This window comes from Limanda limanda, chromosome 10, assembly GCF_963576545.1.
Source record: "Limanda limanda chromosome 10, fLimLim1.1, whole genome shotgun sequence".
NCBI lineage: Eukaryota > Metazoa > Chordata > Actinopteri > Pleuronectiformes > Pleuronectidae > Limanda > Limanda limanda.
Window position 1 is genome coordinate 17,712,992 of NC_083645.1, and position 17,138 is coordinate 17,730,129.

The window sequence follows — 17,138 nt, forward strand, 5'->3', positions numbered from 1 at the left end:
GTTCGCTCTTTGACAACGTGCCAGTAAATATCATTAATCACAGCCTTGTTTTGGCTCCTCTGACTCAGCCATGTGGAAGTGATTTCTGGTGCTAAAACACTGTGTAACTCTTTGGTCCTGCGAAGCACATAACGTTTTCAGCCCTCTCCTGTATGTTTCCTATTTTCTGTTCTACTCAGAATTGCTCACGCGGTGACTCGGCACTTATTCACTCTGTCTAAAAATACATCCTGCTCCTCCTCTCAGCCCATCCTCCGGAGAGGAAACAGAAGTATAAGTCGAATAATTTTTTTTGCCCGTGTGCACAAAAAGTGTGACAAGAACAACTTCTGAGCACAACTAATGTTATGTCTAAATGAAGCACATGTGTCCGTACATCAGAGTTCATGCTTTTGCATCCTTAAGCCCTTTCTTTTGTGTTCTTGGTGGATCCATCTACGGTAAACATCCCAACAGAAAGACCCAAGGGACGGTGACTCCTTCAAACTGCTCTGCAGACTTGCAGGATAAAGGGTCCTGTGCTGTGGCTGAGGCTGGTGCGGTCAATAGTTCAGGGTGTCTGCTGGTGGGCTTCAGGGTGTCTGCTGGTGGGCTTCAGGGTGTCTGCTGGTGGGCTTCAGGGCTCCGTGCGGTGAGAGGAGCGGCGAAGCATCTCGCTCCTCTATCAGTCAATCTTCTGTCTGCCCTGCGGCGACTCATCCATGACAGAGCGCTCTCATATCTCCGGTCCACCGACACGCACATTGGCACAGTCGCGTGGTGCCAAGATAATTGTGTCATTACCGGTTTCAGCAACTGTTTGGATCTAAAGCTGTTGACAAGTGTAATCATGTACGTCTGGCTTCTTATTTAGTCACATTGTCTGGGTATGAAAAGCAGATGAAAACGCCTCAGTGAGTCACAGTATGAGTCTGACCGACCGACATCCACCACTTCCACCAGGCATTCTTACCACTAATTGACAAAACAGTGAGAAAAGGCAGTTGAGATTTGGAGGCAAGGGGTGTAATACATGGAGGAGGTGGGGCTTATGACCCAAACTGTAGCCAGCCACTAGTGGTGACCAAGGTGCTTTGGCTTCACCTTGTGGAGCTGTCATGACATCCATTATGGATAAAGGCTGGGTTGGTCGTTTGTTCCTCTCGCTGTGAATGACCTGCAAAGTCTTTACCAGTGGAGGAGGTGGAGACGCAAACACAGCTGAAGCAGAGACGATTCAGAAGTTAGCAAGCGAGTCACAGAAAGTCAGCATCTAGCAGTTGTCAGATGAGGTTCATGTGTTTTAGGGGTGAAGTTTTGACAAGAGGGCCAATGGAAGGAGGCTGTTGTATTTTTTTCACAGGGAATTAAATTAAAATGGAATTAACAGCAGCTATGACAAAGGGCTGAGTTTTCAACATTGACACAAAACCACCACAGATCTGAGTGTCCAGGTGAGAGCCGCCATCACTGATGCCGATGTAGCACAAAGTCTGATGACGCTGTTTCTCAGTGGACCTTCGCCTGGTTTCCCGGCACTTCAAACGATCATGCATACAGTACAACAACAAACTCGGAGCTCTGCACTTGCAGCCGCTATTGGATACCGACTGTAGAATCCAAACAAATGTGATAAAGCAAATAGGACCCCCTCCCCTGGCCCAACGGATGCTTACTGGGGCGAGGGGGGGGGGCACAGCCTGGCCTGCTGGGGTGGCTCTTTAATGTGCCGAGGAAACGTCACGCTGGAATGCTCTGCACAAACAAGCCTCAGCACACATGTTGACTGCCTGTATGTGTGTGTGTGTATGTGGTAAGGGGGTAGGAGTAGAAATGTGAATATGAAAGGCAGGACCATGGTGTGTGTATCTGTGCGATGTTCCTGCCAAACATAGTCCAGGTTTCGTATGGACCTGGTAACGACCACAAACCCACATTGTGGTTGTCAGTGAAAACACGCCTGCAGCAGCTCTAAACAATGAGGATTTAGTTTGACTTTTTCCAGGTTCTCTGAAATCACAGGCTCTGCCAGGGATCTTTATCTCTTTACAGTAGTCTCCTGACAGACAGCGGAGTTACTCAACCGTAATTCCACAAAATTCCTCAAAAGGACTTAGAAACAGATCGCTGAGAAGTGAGCGTAGCAGGAGCTTTCTGCCCTGAATGTTTCTTAAGTCTGAGTTTCTCCTCACCTTTTTATTTACATTAATGAAACTAGAAATATAAATGGAGAGCCCATATCTCTGCCAGGGCCCAACAGTCCCTTTAAATTCAATCAGGCTGCACTTAATGACACTTACAGATATCAGTCCACTAAATATGCCCCTGATCTGGATCCACAGCTAAATCAAATGGGTTCTTAATAGACCCGCCTCACATCCCTCCTCCAAGTTCCATGGTAATCCATCCAGATGTCTCTCATGGACCCTGCTGGGATTCAGATGTAATGCTGGTCTGATGTGTTGAACAGGCTCATAGAAGTGATTAAAGTGCGATGGTCGTCTGAAGTGTAAACACGTGGATGAGGTGAAGAAGTCATACATATACAGTAGCAGGTAGTGGCTGCATATAGCACCTGGTACCTTAGAATCACCAGTGTGAGTGTTTGCTGTTCTTGAAATGAGTAAGATTTGTATGTGCCATAAATCATCTACATTCTCTTTGGAGAGAAACTGGTAATGTTTACGAGCTTATCTTGTTTGCGACCTTTGGAAATCTCGAGGAAATCCAATCCCAGTTCCGTAAACAAGTTTTCTGCAGTGATTTATGTTTGTGCGTGTTTTGTGTTGCTGTTTTGGTGTTGTTGCGAGCACTGCCATTTGTTGGTGTTAGAATTTGCGTTTCTCAGTTAAAACCACTACCATCTTCAACAGCCTTGTTTATATCGTGGTGTAAACATTTCTGAAGAGCGGAAAATTGAGCCACAAATAAAAAAAATAGGAAGGAAAAAAAGAATACTTCTGACGAAATATTTTTTTATAAAAAGGACCGAGATTGAGCCTCTCTCCTTTTAGTGCTTGATGGTAACCATGGGTTTGCATTAGTAAATGTTGCCAAGCACCTTAAGGCTAAAGCCACAGAGTCTGAGCGGTTAACCTTCAACCAAACGGATGAAACAAGCTCTTAATTAGAAATCTGCCCTTTATTAATGTCTTTACAAACATAAATTACGCTGCCTGATCATTTAATGAACTCATGACAGGGGTAGTAAACACTGCCACAGGCTGTAAGTGGAAAAAGAGAAACTCACCATCTCATTTCTTCATCCTTCAAAAGTTTTTCTGCAAAATAAATCATTGTCAGACCGACTACAGTAGCTTTAAAGCAGCGCTTTAAGAAAAGTAATGTGCATGGCTAAATGAATTACGTATTTTCTTCTATACTATTAATGGATTCAAGTCTGGTGAATTTCAATATTTTACTTACTGTTAACGAATCCCATGAGAAGACCGAAACCTATGATCCTACCAGCAAACGTCTCCACTTCCCCCCACTATCCAGAAAGTGAGCCAAAATGAATATGAATAAAATATATATGAGCGCTGCCATTATGCATTTGAAGCCAGAGTCTGTAGTGTAGCAATTGAGGCGATGCACGGTAGTGAGGTGTCACCGATACACACACTTGACCAATCATGAGTCAGTCTCAGCTGCCATTCATGGATTTTCACCTATTTTATAGTACTTGAACAAACATCAGTGGAAAATAACAACTTAAAAAGACACAAACCATCTTTGAAAACATTTGACATGTGATGAAGCAAAATTTTGCCTTTTTAATTTGGTCCCTGTCCCATCCACTAACATGGAAAGAGCTGGACTTCTCAATGATTCAGTCCTATGAGCTGTACTGCTGCTTTGAATCTTGTGCAACAAAAGTACATGAAAATAATCCCAGTGTTTTACCTTCATGCAATAATATTTGCAGAAAAGAACACAGTATTTAAAACAAGGACTGAAAACATGATATGTCACACAGCTGCATGTCTGTGCTTTTATTCTGGAATAAATAACATACACATGACACACATATCTAAATATTACACAAACAAAAAAGAAGAAAACCCACAAAGTTTACTCTTACATTGGATGTGGCCATGCAGAAATAAAAACATATAATTAGATAAAGTATATAACACAAAACATGGAGTTATGCATAAGATAAGTTCCATGCTAGGTTTATTCGCATTGTTGCTTTTAAAGCCAACACTCAGGTGAATACTCCCGATGCGAATAAATGCAACCAGCATCTTAACAGCGTGCTGTATCTGCACGTGCACATCTGAACGTTACAGGAATCTGTTTCGTGCCAAACTGTGCTTACATTTGGACGAGGCGCAGCTTCTCCATCTGTGCGTAATTGCTCGCTCCGTCGGCCGGCGCTTCTCATAAAACGCAATTTACAGCAGTTAGTAAGAGATGTGTCTCAGACGGTGGTTCGCCACATTACATATCAAAACGTATGCACTCATTGATATTCGACTGCAGCTTTTGGCTGTAAATCAAGCAGATGTCGACTTCTCTGGATCCTGTAAACACGATGTGGCCCTTGCGCATTAATCTGTTGTAGTTTTCTTTAGTTTTATACTGAATTCAGAAAGGTCCTTAAAAGTTATTGTGTCTTCATGCTGAAACAGTCAAACTGTCCTGATCTAATAAAGTGCAGAGACATATGACATGTGTGTGACAGAGTAATTACCTGTGTGTTTTTACAGTGCGTCGGAGAGAACAATTAACCTCGGTGACTTCATACTGATGCATTGGCTCAGCAGCTGTTCATAAGCATGTGCTCTTTCAATCACTGAATGTGAGGAACCCTGAGCTTTCATCAAATAGCTTCAAGACTCCCTCCTCCGCCTCAGCTGCTCACGATGTTGTGTCAGAAACGATCGGCTCCCGGCCGAGACGCGGGTGAAAAGGTTAAACATGATCTGACCCTCGGCTCATTATCCTTAACCTGTGGGAAGAAGTGGAGTAGACGGAGTATTCGCACGGAGAGAAAGTGAGATTCCATGTTTGACCCTTTTTACAACAGGGAATAGAATTTTTTTTAAATAATATTAACCTCCTTTAGGTTAATTAACCTTTAGATTTAAGCTTATTAACCATTAACCTTCATTAACATATTGTAGCCTGCGCACAAAATAAGTGCAAGAATTTTAATTTCACCTTTTAATGATAAAAATTAGAAGACTTTGTGACCTTCCATATTGAACAGCGTTGATGTAGGCTAACATAAGTTAACCAAATTAACTTTCATTTGGTCAAAGGTCGGTCAAGGTCATTTTAGCCTTGTGAATGCTTTATCTTAACGCTTCTAGACTCTAACAGGATCACAGATAAGCTGATGAGATTTGGGTGGTCAAAGGTCAAGGTCAAGGTCATGGTGGTCTCATAATATTGTGAGTGCAACATGTCAGAAACATCTGGAGGGACTGAAGCTGCACAGGTTGGCGAAGGGACACAACAGCAGGGTGGTAATTCCTGTTAGCATGCCATTATTACCATCTAGCTCAGAGCTGGATCCAGAGTACGGCCTCACAGACCATACCTGCTGGATGTTGAAGTCAATTCTCCTCTGAATATGAGAGTATTGAGTTATAATACCTGATATATAATCCAGCACTTTATCCAACCGTATCAATTTGAAATTCTTATAAAATAAGGAAGTAAATACAAAGTCAGGTGTTTGGTCCACATCTGCGTTTCTCTGGCCCAGAGTCCGACCTCAGACTGATGGATGTGGTGTTAAACCCACGCACTATGTATCTGCAGGGTGGAGCCGCAACTGCTGTCCGATGGACTCGTTCCACAGTTTGAATTTCCCTCTATACACCAGGGCTTCGTAAATCACAGCCCATGGTGCACCATCCAAACCAGAAACCCTAGGGTCTCGCTGTGGAACCTGCAGAGCTCATTACAGCCTCATGTCATCAGGTTCTTCACTGTCACATTTATTCATATAATATCCTGTCCTGGTTTCCTCTCTCATCTGTATTAGATCATCTCATATTAGAAGTCGTCCAGTGACAGTAGTAAGGTGAACGTGGAGCAGTCTGATGCTGTATCAGATGATACGGTGCAGTAACAGATTTCTGTTCTGTTGTGAGACTTTGGCTCCTCGGGCAATGGGAATGTTTCAGATAAATATGAAAATAATCCCAGCTGGTCAGACATACAAGGATATGAAGACAATATAATATGTCCGTGCAAGTATGTGTGTGTGTTTACTTAACGGACTGCAGATGAATGCACATGATTGGGCTGCAGCGTTTACATTTATTTCTAAAATACATTTCTCATTGCCAAATGTAAATCCAAATCATTTTCAGATCACTAGAAAGTGGATTTTAAAGCAGAGTTGCCAAACGTGTGACAATATTTGTATTTTTCAGAGAAATCCCTGTTCTGAATAGATGACATTGCGTGTGAATTGAACGCAGCTGTAGTGTAGCTCAACCCTGCATGTGTACAACTCTTCAGTGAGCGCCAATAAACAGTCCAACACAGGCGAGCGCTCATTCATCCCTGATTAGAAGTCCGATAGCAGAGGTGCACTTGATGACATATTACTACTTAGGAACTACAAAGAGAGGGGGGGGGGGTGATGTATCACCTTTGTTTAGCAGGGACAGATGGATCATTACTGCTTATTACAGGTTGTTCCCTCCACTTAGAGCATAATTTGTTTCATTTGTACTGTAGCTCAAGCTTTCTTCAAACCCAGATATTGGCTCAGGTACACACCCCCCCCCACTCCATCTCCTTTTGCTTGTTGTGTCAGAGAGGACCATACCAGAGGCCCACTTCTTCACTCTAATGTATGGCTGCAGCCTACAAAAATGTGCATGACATGTTGGATGTTGCCGTCTGATTGAGTAACTCTTCTAACTTGTGCGTATCGAGTTTAAAGAGTTTTGTATGCGTGCATGTTGTTTGTTACTGAGGGATGTAATGCTAATGTGCAGAGCAGCTGTGCACAATGCCGTTCGCCACGACCATGAGAGATATGAAGTGCTGCAGGAGAAATGATGCCGGAGATCAGATGCAGACTCTGCAGCGAATGAAAGAGAACAAGCAGGAGAGGATGACGAAAGAAGATGGAAAGACCAGATTTAAAAAGTAAAAAATGTAGTTTGCAGAGGGGATCAGACGAAAGAATCCGAAAGGTTAGGAGGGAGCGTGGCAAAGAACGGGAAGCGGAGGAGGCAGAATAAGAAACTTTGGTCAGTGTTACCGAAAACTGAGCCAGATTCACTTTAATGAGCCGCTCGCTGTCGGCCAAAGACAACTGAGCCAGGGCTGCTGATGTCACTGCCTGCTCCACGTCCCGCTCCTCACATCACTTCTTCACTTTATGTGGAATCTGACTGTGAGACTGATGTTTCACAAGCTGCTTTAATGTGTCAGAGACGCTTTGCATATTCAACCCAATGCTGCTTTGTCTGAATATAGAGCTTTGTAATCCGAAAGGGATAGTTCACCCCAAAAATGAAAATTCACTCTATCTACTCACCAATTTGCCGATGACGGGTGTGTGAAGTTTTTGAGTCCACAAAACACTTCTTTGGGTGAACTATGCCTTTAATGTCAAATGTAAAAAGAACACGTGTGTCTTTGGGGGCTTTCACACTGACCGTTTGGTTCGGACCTTTCAGTTTAGTCCAAATTAGAATGACAGGTGTAGAAGGTGCCTCGGACCACAGTCATGCTTTTAATGTTTGCAGTTCTTTAGTGTGCTCCCTGCATTATAACGTGAAACCAAAACTAACACTGGATCAAATGGAACAAAGACATTAACCTTGGTGCAGACTTTCAGGTGTGAAACTGCCTTTTTTAAAAGCATTAAAAGCTCCTTGTAATCCTGATTTACATTAACAGAAAGTTATCATGCTTTGGTATTACTCAGTATTGTGAAACGTTTAAAAACTGACACTGAGTGAGATGAGGTAACATCATTTTCGTCCAGATGTCTGTGAGCCGAGCATCTGTCTTTCTCCCTCACCACATTTTAATTTTCTTTCACATCAGTTTGAGGAAAGCTTAAATCCTGATGAATTGGATCAAACTCAACGTGTTTTCACGACGGTCACGTGAAAATATTTTTGGAACTTCATGCGCTGAGCATTTCCTCTATCGTTAAAGCCTCATGACTTGGGACATGTGCTGTGAAACAGAGGAAAGCTGCACTTCATGAATGTGATGAGATATCAAGACTCTGCAAGTTGATTTCCAAACGAAAAATTGAAGGAAGTGCTTGTCAACTTAGTATTCTTTGGTTTATTGGTACAACTTCTGAAAAACCGTCTCTCCAGTCCTTTCAAACTGGCTTTCGAGCTGCCTTCTGGTGTCAGAGATGGATGCGTTTCTTCCTCCCTGTGGACTGGAGGGAGATGTGGGCGCACACGCCAACAGTTTGATCCCAGTGTCAGGCGACTCCTGTTCAGGCTACAGGTCACCTCGGTCCTGCCTCCCCCCCGCAGGGAGAGGGGGACACCTGATCTGAGGTCCTGTCAAGCCTGGTTAACTAACTCCTCACCCGAGGGACTGCATGGAGGGAAAGAGGGAGGGAGGGTGGCTGAGTAGATGTGGACCCTTCTTGTAGTGTGTAAGAAAACAGATGAACTTGCAAAGTACAAACTTCTTTGTGTTCCTTGTGATTGTTGGAGCATAAGTGAAGTCGGTGTCACACTGATCCATCTTGATCCCTCAGCTGTCCTCTTCTGATTTTACCTGAATGAGTCCGATCGCTCAGCTTGTCCCCCACTGGGAGTCATTTCTCGGTTCACTGGCTTTGATGGGTGAGCGCCGGCCTGCTCTGTTCCGTGATTGGCTGCAGACCTCGGAGAGAAGGGAAGAATAAGCACGTTTGATGAATGAAAGTATTTGTTTATTTGTTTCTTTGTGTTTGTCATGATCAAAGATGAGCGAACGCTGGTCACAAACTGTTAAATCCTGTTCAGCTTGACTGATATGTCTGGGTCCCAGTCAGCCTCCTCCCTCTCAGTCCGTCATTAAACAAGACACAGGGACAGGTAATGCTTAGCACATGATAAATAATCACTTGTTTCTTGCTGTGGTGGAAACACTCTGCAACTCTTTCTGCCTTCATTTCTCTAATCCCTGTCAGGAAGATGCAGGTTAAAAGGCGATGAGCGTGTTTAGACAAGGCTGATTTGTCGGTGTGACTCAGCAGGACAGGAGGCCGAGGCGTTTTATAGTTCACACTCCAGATAATCCAGCTCGTTTATGTCATTTCTATGCCTCCTAACACGTTTTCACTGCCTTGGTTTTTAGTGATTTCATTCCTCGTATTCTTCTGCCTCTGTAACCAAATGCCTGGTGTTCCTCCGGCTCTGGTGCCCCAATCCTTTTCTGGCAATCCTTCAGAGAAATTCCACAGTAAATTATTCATCGTTCTTCTCTCTCGTTGTTGTCGAAGCCACATAAAGAGCTTTGTTGGCAAAGGCTGAAGACGTTTTGTTTTTTCCTCAATGTGGATAGCAAATTAAAACTAGCTGTCAGATTGCACAAGACACAAGTGTATGAATCACAAATCGGACAATGTTGCATGCAGTTCTGATCAAGTATTATCCATATTTTTATTATTTTTGCCTTGTCCATCATGAATGCCTGCACAGCACATATTTCTGTAATCTCTCTGTTTTTCCGGTGCAGTTCCAATCGTGTCCCTCTGTGTTAACCAGGGTTTAATCACTAAACACAACAGTGCTCCATGATCCCTTCAGGATCCGTCACTTCATAGACTCCTCTCGCCGCTTCAATAAGAGTTGTCTAAGTGAAAAAACAATAAATGTTCACAGCAGAGCTTCTGTGAGCCGTAAAGAGACAGTTAGAGATGAGAAGTCGTAACCTCAGTTTTCATAAGCCTGTCAGCTTTAACCGCGGCGAGGACGAGATAAAGGGAGAGAGCTGTCGGCCACTGGAGCGCCCTGTCGGAGAGAAAGGGAGGAGTATCCACAGTTTAGTAAATAATCCATCAATAACTATCAACTCTGTGCTTTCATCTGAACTCTCTCTCTCTTTGTTTGAAATGAGAAGCACAGTTTCTGTCTTCCTCAGTCGTATCTGTGTTTTTCTTTTCCTCCTCCGTCTCCCTCGAGAGCATGTCCTCCGCAGTCGTGATGAAAGGCATCTGCTGCTGGCTGGAGTTTGATTGTCTGGTTGACAGCTGGCCGGCTTGTTTATTTTTCTATTTATCTCTGGCGCTCCGAAACTGACGCATGCATCGGCAGGCGCGGGGTCGGTGGGAACGAGCAGAGATGAGAGGGGAGAGATGGACGCTTTGTGTGAACTGTGAGGATTCACTTCTTGGGAGTTGTAGGATTTGATGCATCTGGACTCGATGGACTCATCAGTCAGCCGCAAATTTACACTTCACATACACACAGGTTGCACACAGAGGGATCGCTCCGATCATGTTTACACCAGGAAACATTTGATCGCTTAATCCAAGACGGACTTCTGCAGCTCTGATGAAACACCAGCTCATCCTCTCACACCAGTGGAGCTTCAGTCTGTTCCCTCTGCCACGGAAGTCACACAAAAACTAAACTACACAGATTTCCATGAAGCTTGGTCGAAGAACGTGGTACTTGTCAGGGATTTTTTTTTTCACTTTCTTTAACATTGTGAGAATTTTCAAAATTCCCATCATTGTCCTCAATTTCGTAAACTGCATTCTTCGTAGGACGCGGTCTACGAAAGCTGAACCGCAATGAAACAATCTGAAGCGCAATGAATACTGGGTTAGACAGCCCAGTCACAACCACAGTGACGCAATCAGGTTTCAAATGCAACCTTCATTTGCGGCCCCTGAATTGAGACACAGCCGTAGAGACGTTTCAGTCTGGACCAGATAATTGCGATCGCCTTCCATAGAACCATGCTTCTCCAACGGCTGACAATGTTTACACAATTAGATGTATTTCTAACCAGCAGCATATGCACACAAACACACACCTCTCTGATTTCACCTCCCCAGGCTCCCAAACCCACAAAAACAACATAGAAGTGTTGTCTCTCTTGCACTGGTGCACAGATGCAGCCTGACAGGGAGCTTCTTCCAGCCGAGCACGGCATGTTTCACGTCTAACCGTCCCCAGGCGTTGGAGCAGGTTTGTTCCACTGGCTGGAACTGAAGAGAAGGGCAGGTGAGGTTACTTGGACCTCTGACCTCTCAACCCTTGCTGTGTTAACCTCTGCCACCGGCTGTATCTCCTTCAGCTGCTAACAGGATGCAGCGGTCGCCCCGAGAGGCGGCGGCTAGCTCTGTCCATCTGTGCCGACACTTTGACCCTGGACGGACATTCCCAGACCATTCCCTCACCTCTGACCCCCTTGGAATCATTCTTTTATGTGCTGCTCATCCTTCCTCGCCTCTCCGCTCACCGGACCTCGCTGTCGGCGGCATTCTGCTTAACTAAATTACCTGGTTGCTCCAGGGGAGATGCACAATCACTGGCAGACAAGGCTTCAAACAGAAGGGAACTCGGTGTCCTCTTGCTGTTTGTTGTTAACATGGTGTTCTGGAGCGCTGATGATGTTGGTGATGGGTATGATGATAACACATTTGTGGGAGCAGGAAGGAGCCCTGTTCATAAACTCTGTCCTGATGGTGAAGCCACAACCGGGCTCCAGTCAAATGGTCTGTTGACTGATTTGACAACACGATATAACAGAACTCTTTGTGCATTTCTTCGTTGAGTTGTGTGTCTTTGTGCGTGCACATGTCATTGCATACGATCGCCATGAAAGCTGAACCATACGTCGGCCGTCTCATGAGCGTCTCTGGTGTCGAGCAGACAAGATCTGTGTTGTTGAGTCTCTCCGGGGACGGATGAGGGGGACAGAGCCTCTTCCAGGAGAGCTGGCAGTTAGCTCTCAAAACATTCTCCGTCCCTTATTGTGAACTCTGATTCGATCCATTCAGCAGTTGTTTGTGCTGTTTCATACAACACAAGCCTCCAAGGCCACCACTGGATGGTAGAGCCGGCCACACTGTTCGACAGGGGAGCCATGGAGCCATTAAACACGTCAGATCAAAGCCACTCAGTTCTGGGAATACAGCGAGAGTTTCTTTATTATTTCACTCTTGTTTTGCTGAAATACAAATGGTTGTGTTTATCTCGTGTTCGGTTAATTTATCTTTGCGTCTGGAGAACTTTGAATGGGCCCAGCGGCCTCAAATATTCGGAGGGGTTGTCAGTTTGCCATGTTTGCTTTGTGTCAACTGTCTTTCTGTCGCTGTTTGACATTTGTCTTTTAGCACGTTAATTCGGCCTCTTTTCATTACAGTTATGACCTCACTGCATCAGTGTGACGCACAGACACTGGCTTTCCTGGCAGCCGGAGTCCATGCTGCAGCACCACAAAAAAGCACCACAACAGCTTTTACTCTTTTAAATATGCATTTCTGTTTGTTCTCATTCAGACAATATGAGCAGACCAAGTTCTAAATTATTGGAGTATCATCCGATTTGCCGAAAGTAATTAATGTAAAAGTACTAATTAATCTGCAGATTTTTTTGAATATGTAATAAGTAACAATTATTCATTCAAATGTGTAAAAACAACTAGACTATGTTGTATACTTGTGTGCTTACATTATCCAAAATGTTTCCAACAACGTTCAAACCGAGAGAAATCCACAATTTCAACATTCAAAATAACGGGAAATTTTGTTGCCTATTAATTAGGGTATTTCCCGTCTCTGCAATAACTTCAGCCCGTCAGCTGTTTTTTCCTTCCACTGGTTATATTGGTCACTCGTAACGGATCCTGATTTGCTGTTAGCTGCGTGATCTGTTGCCGAAGCACTGCCTGTAAAGTGCAAACACACGGCGGAAGCAAGCGCCCGCAAAGCAGATTATGGGAGACAAAATTGTGGTGGAGACGACAAATCCCATGTTTCCACATTGTTTCATGACGTCATAAAACTTGGTCTTTCGTGTTGCTTTGATTGGGAGAGCCTTAGCGACCAAAGATATATATTTTATCTTTAATCCGCCCATAAAATGAGTAAATAATGGTGTAAAAAGACCACTAAACTTTTCCAGACCCCAAGATGAAGAGAAAAACAGCAATTTCTCCGATTCGAGAAGCTGGAAAGTGACATTGTTTGGCATTTTGTGCTCCATAAATAAATCAAACAATAGATTGATTATTAAAATCATTAATTATTTCCTGTCTGTTAAACTAATCATTTTTGCAGAAGTCTGTGCCTCACCGCTCCCACTCCTCCATCGCTCCTCTCTCTTCTTGCATTTTCTCTCCCACTGATGTGCAACTCCCATTTGCATGATAGATTCTGATCAGTCCCACATTGAACAGATGTTTAAATAACGAGATCCGCAGCATTAATCATCGCTGTTCACACTTGTTCCCCTTGATAAAGTCTTCGTGAGTATTGTTTGTTTTCCATGTGCCCTTTGCTTTCATGGAGGACAGAGGAGGAAATAAATTGCATCTTGCATTGCACAGTCCAAAAACAACAGAACTGTTCCTGGAAAAGCTCCTTCAAACTGGCCTCTGCACATGGCTTAAAGATGAGGAAACCCTGCATGTGATATATATATATGTATATATTTAGTCCTTTTAAGAGTGAAATCAGTGATGAACTGCTGTTGCAATCACTCCTTTTAATGGGGGTCGGTTAAAACATGTGTCCACACACTGCCCAAGGAAAAATGCATCATCTAAACTCGCTGCCTTGAACAGGAAACATTTCTCTTTTTCTTTCTTATATGTTTTTTCTTCCCACGATTATGAAATGTAGAAGAGGTCGACGACAGCAGTAAGGACTTGATGGTCATGTTTAGTGTCCACAGAAGCCAAAAGATGCAAGAGATGCACTAAAGATAATGTAGCACTTGTGACTTTGGCAGCAGGCCTGCAGTAAAGATCGTCTGAGATATGTGGAGTAGCCTCATGAGTTTTCCCATCAGCCTGCACCAGGCCTGTGTGGACAATTAAAACCGATGTTCCCCTTGAAAAGAACAATATTTCTCCCTAAAGGCAGTAAGCAGCCACAACTTCCTCAGTATCTTCATCTGAGTCCAAGTTGTCTGCAGGACTGAAACTCACTGTGACAAGGTACATGGCCAGTAACAATTGTTACAGCCAGATAAGAGCAGAGAGGAGTGAACAAGACAGAAAGTGCCAGTGTGACAAAGAGGGGACCAGGGAAATTAAAGCTGAGGTTTTTTTCTCCTCAAAGTTTTCTAGAAGCAGATGTCCAACCTCTTTCCTATGAGGGACACAGTTTGATTTAAAAGATGGAACTCAGAGTCGGGATTCAGTCCAAAATACACACAAACAAAGCATTTCTGGGGGATTTACTTTGACTTATTTCTTTCCGATGAGAAATAGAAGCATCTACAAATACCCAACAAATCATGGAAAAGAAGATAAATGTATAATTTGCCAGAAATTCATCATGTTTAAAATTTTTCTTAAGTATCAGAATGACCCAGGGGTAAATTGTCTGTACTTTGCCAACAGGAAATGCTAACAGATAATTCTGCACTAATTTTGATGTAAACAAATGTAGGTTAAACATACAGGACTCAAAGCTACTTCCTGTTCACAGGCTAAAATCAGGAATAATTAGAATGACACATATAAGACTCCATACCTGTATCCCTTATGAATACACATTTACGAGAGCCAGATTTTTTAGCAACTGCACAAAATTTCAATTTGTCTCCCAATTTTCTGATTTTCCAAGATCCATTCATTGTTCTTTAGGAAATCTGAGCAATTTTGAAATCCTACTTAAACACGCCCAATATCCTACTTTTAAAGACGGCAATAAAAAGCTTTTAGATCTGCCCCTTGATCCAGATCCACACCAAAATTTCTTGGGTTATGTCTCACCCCTCCACAAAATTCTATTATGATCTGTTGTGTGGTGTTTGCACATTAATGATTAACAAATGCCGATAAATCTCCTGCAAATATATGTCAAGTCTTGCTAATTTATGTTGAGACTTTGATAAAAAGCCTCTGAATAAAGACGGAAACAGAAAACTCACACAAAACTGTAACCCAAAGTAGTGGACTTCACTTCCCATGATTCTTATTGGAGAACCCTTTTCGTCACAATTCTTTTTTCATGTGGCATTTCTAGAACAAACATGGATAAGTCGTGTTTTAATCCTCCACCAAAGTACCGGAGGCCCTTTCGAGACTTTGCGTGCGGCGATCGTCTGTTTACCCGTTTCGCCAGACCTCTGTTCTCCAAACACATCTGATGGTGCTTTGATACGTCAAAACTTTCGATTTCCTTGAACACTCTCATCATTTGGTTCTTCTCCGTCCAACCACATGTGGCCATCACTGCTCTGTAGGAGGGCTTTGCTGCAGTATCTGCCACTCATGCGATCCCAAAGGACCGACATCCTCGCAGGTTAACTACTTAAGGTTTAAAAGTCACTAAAAATCCTTAAATGGGCCGCGTAATCGCCGATTATTACGGTAATTTGGGGTTAAGTTTAAATCATTTGGATGACGTAATACATTCTTCTTCATTTCATGACTGATATTGACCCCAATGATTAAGTCTTCAGTGTCAGTGCTTGTTATAATGATGACTAAACGCCATTTCCTCAATGAAATCTGAGCCTCATTCCTACCTTCTTCTTTGTTTTTGGGAGAAAGATGGAGAGTTTACCTGCCGGTCAGTGAGGACATGGTAAAATGGCCCTTAAGATCTAGAACTCATATTTATGAAGTCTTTAGGAGGGCGTGTAACTGGAGGACGATCAGCCAGCTGGTGGAGACATCAGACGGGTCAAGGTAAGGAATTGGGACTGGGAACCAGAGGCCACCATCACGGTCTCCAATAATCATGTCCACATTTTGGAAGTTTATGCAGGTGGAAAGAGTCTGCCTCTATATGCTGTGGGTAAACACTGATAGGCTGCGTATGTATAGGGAAACCCTTTCCAAATATACAGAGCAAGTCATTTTCAGCTCCCTGCTCACTGGGCGTGGGGCGCTGCGGACCAGAGTGGCCTGTCGAGCACGTTAGCTCCAGGTCAGAGGCCGGCTTCCACTCACGCCATCGCAAAGACTCTGCAAATAAACACGTGGAGGGGAGGAGGGAGGGACGACACGGGAAAAATCACTATGGAAAACTTGAAGGTGGAGAAGTGACGGAGGGATGCAACCCAAAGAGGAGAAAATAATTAATAACACCCACAAACAACGGCATCTGAGGCCGGCCTGTGTCTGATCATGAACAGGGTTTTATTTTGTTTGTTGATTACCTGAAGAGTAGCACGCAGTTTACCGGTCCCACCACATGGCACCGCCTATTACGCATTGGCATTTGCTAAAAATGTGCTGGCAGGGGAACTTTCCCTCAGAACAAAAGGTGGAGGAAAGGTCAAGCTATTGGCCTTGTTGGTTTAGCATCTGGCTAACAGAGGATTAGCACTCCGCTGTGCGTTTCGCTGTTTTTGTAGCATTTTCGCTGAGCTTAAATCCACGGTGGCGGCGCAGCGTGAATGCCCCAGTGTTCACCTTGTTGCTGTAGATCTGTGAGACCTTCAAGAGGCGATGTAAAATCAGCCTAATCTCAAACCTAATTTGATCCCAGCCTTTGATCAGCGCTGGTATCTGTGGTGGCTTTGACGTCTGCATGGGCAGGAGCTTCAGAAGACTCCAGTGACATCATAACATCTTTATCAGTGTTTCCTCTCAGAGGTTGAGGCCCGGACAGCCGAACAGAGGCCGTTCGCTACGTCTGCAGACTCAATATCAGAGTTAGACCTCCCTCAGAGTGAGAGTCTGTGTGTCTCTTTAACTTTACTTTGTCTTCTTCATGTCTTTGCCTGTGTTCGCTCTGCAAAACACACACACACACACACATGCAGCGCCCTGCCTCTCGTTCCAGGTACAATAATATTATCTCAGTCGTGTGGCTGACGTTCATCCGATCTTCAGCTCGGGACTGTAGTTAACCATGTCCAGACTGTGCTGCTGCTTAAGAGGCTCTCTCTCTCTCTCTCTCTTGCTCTCTGCATCGCTCAGACTGTACCGCGGGTCATAATTAACCTGGGACAAAGCTCTGACCTGTGACAGATAGTCTGTAACACTACACCCCCCCCAACGCCTCCCTGCATGCAGCAGAA

The 17,138-nt window shown here is 43.9% G+C and overlaps 1 protein-coding gene across 1 annotated transcript in view; it reads left to right on the top strand.

Moving 5' to 3' along the window:
- The window catches only part of col23a1a (collagen type XXIII alpha 1 chain a), a 117,586-nt gene that overhangs the window by 43,873 nt on the left and 56,575 nt on the right, over positions 1–17,138 (top strand). The gene's annotated exons all lie outside the window — the stretch shown is intronic.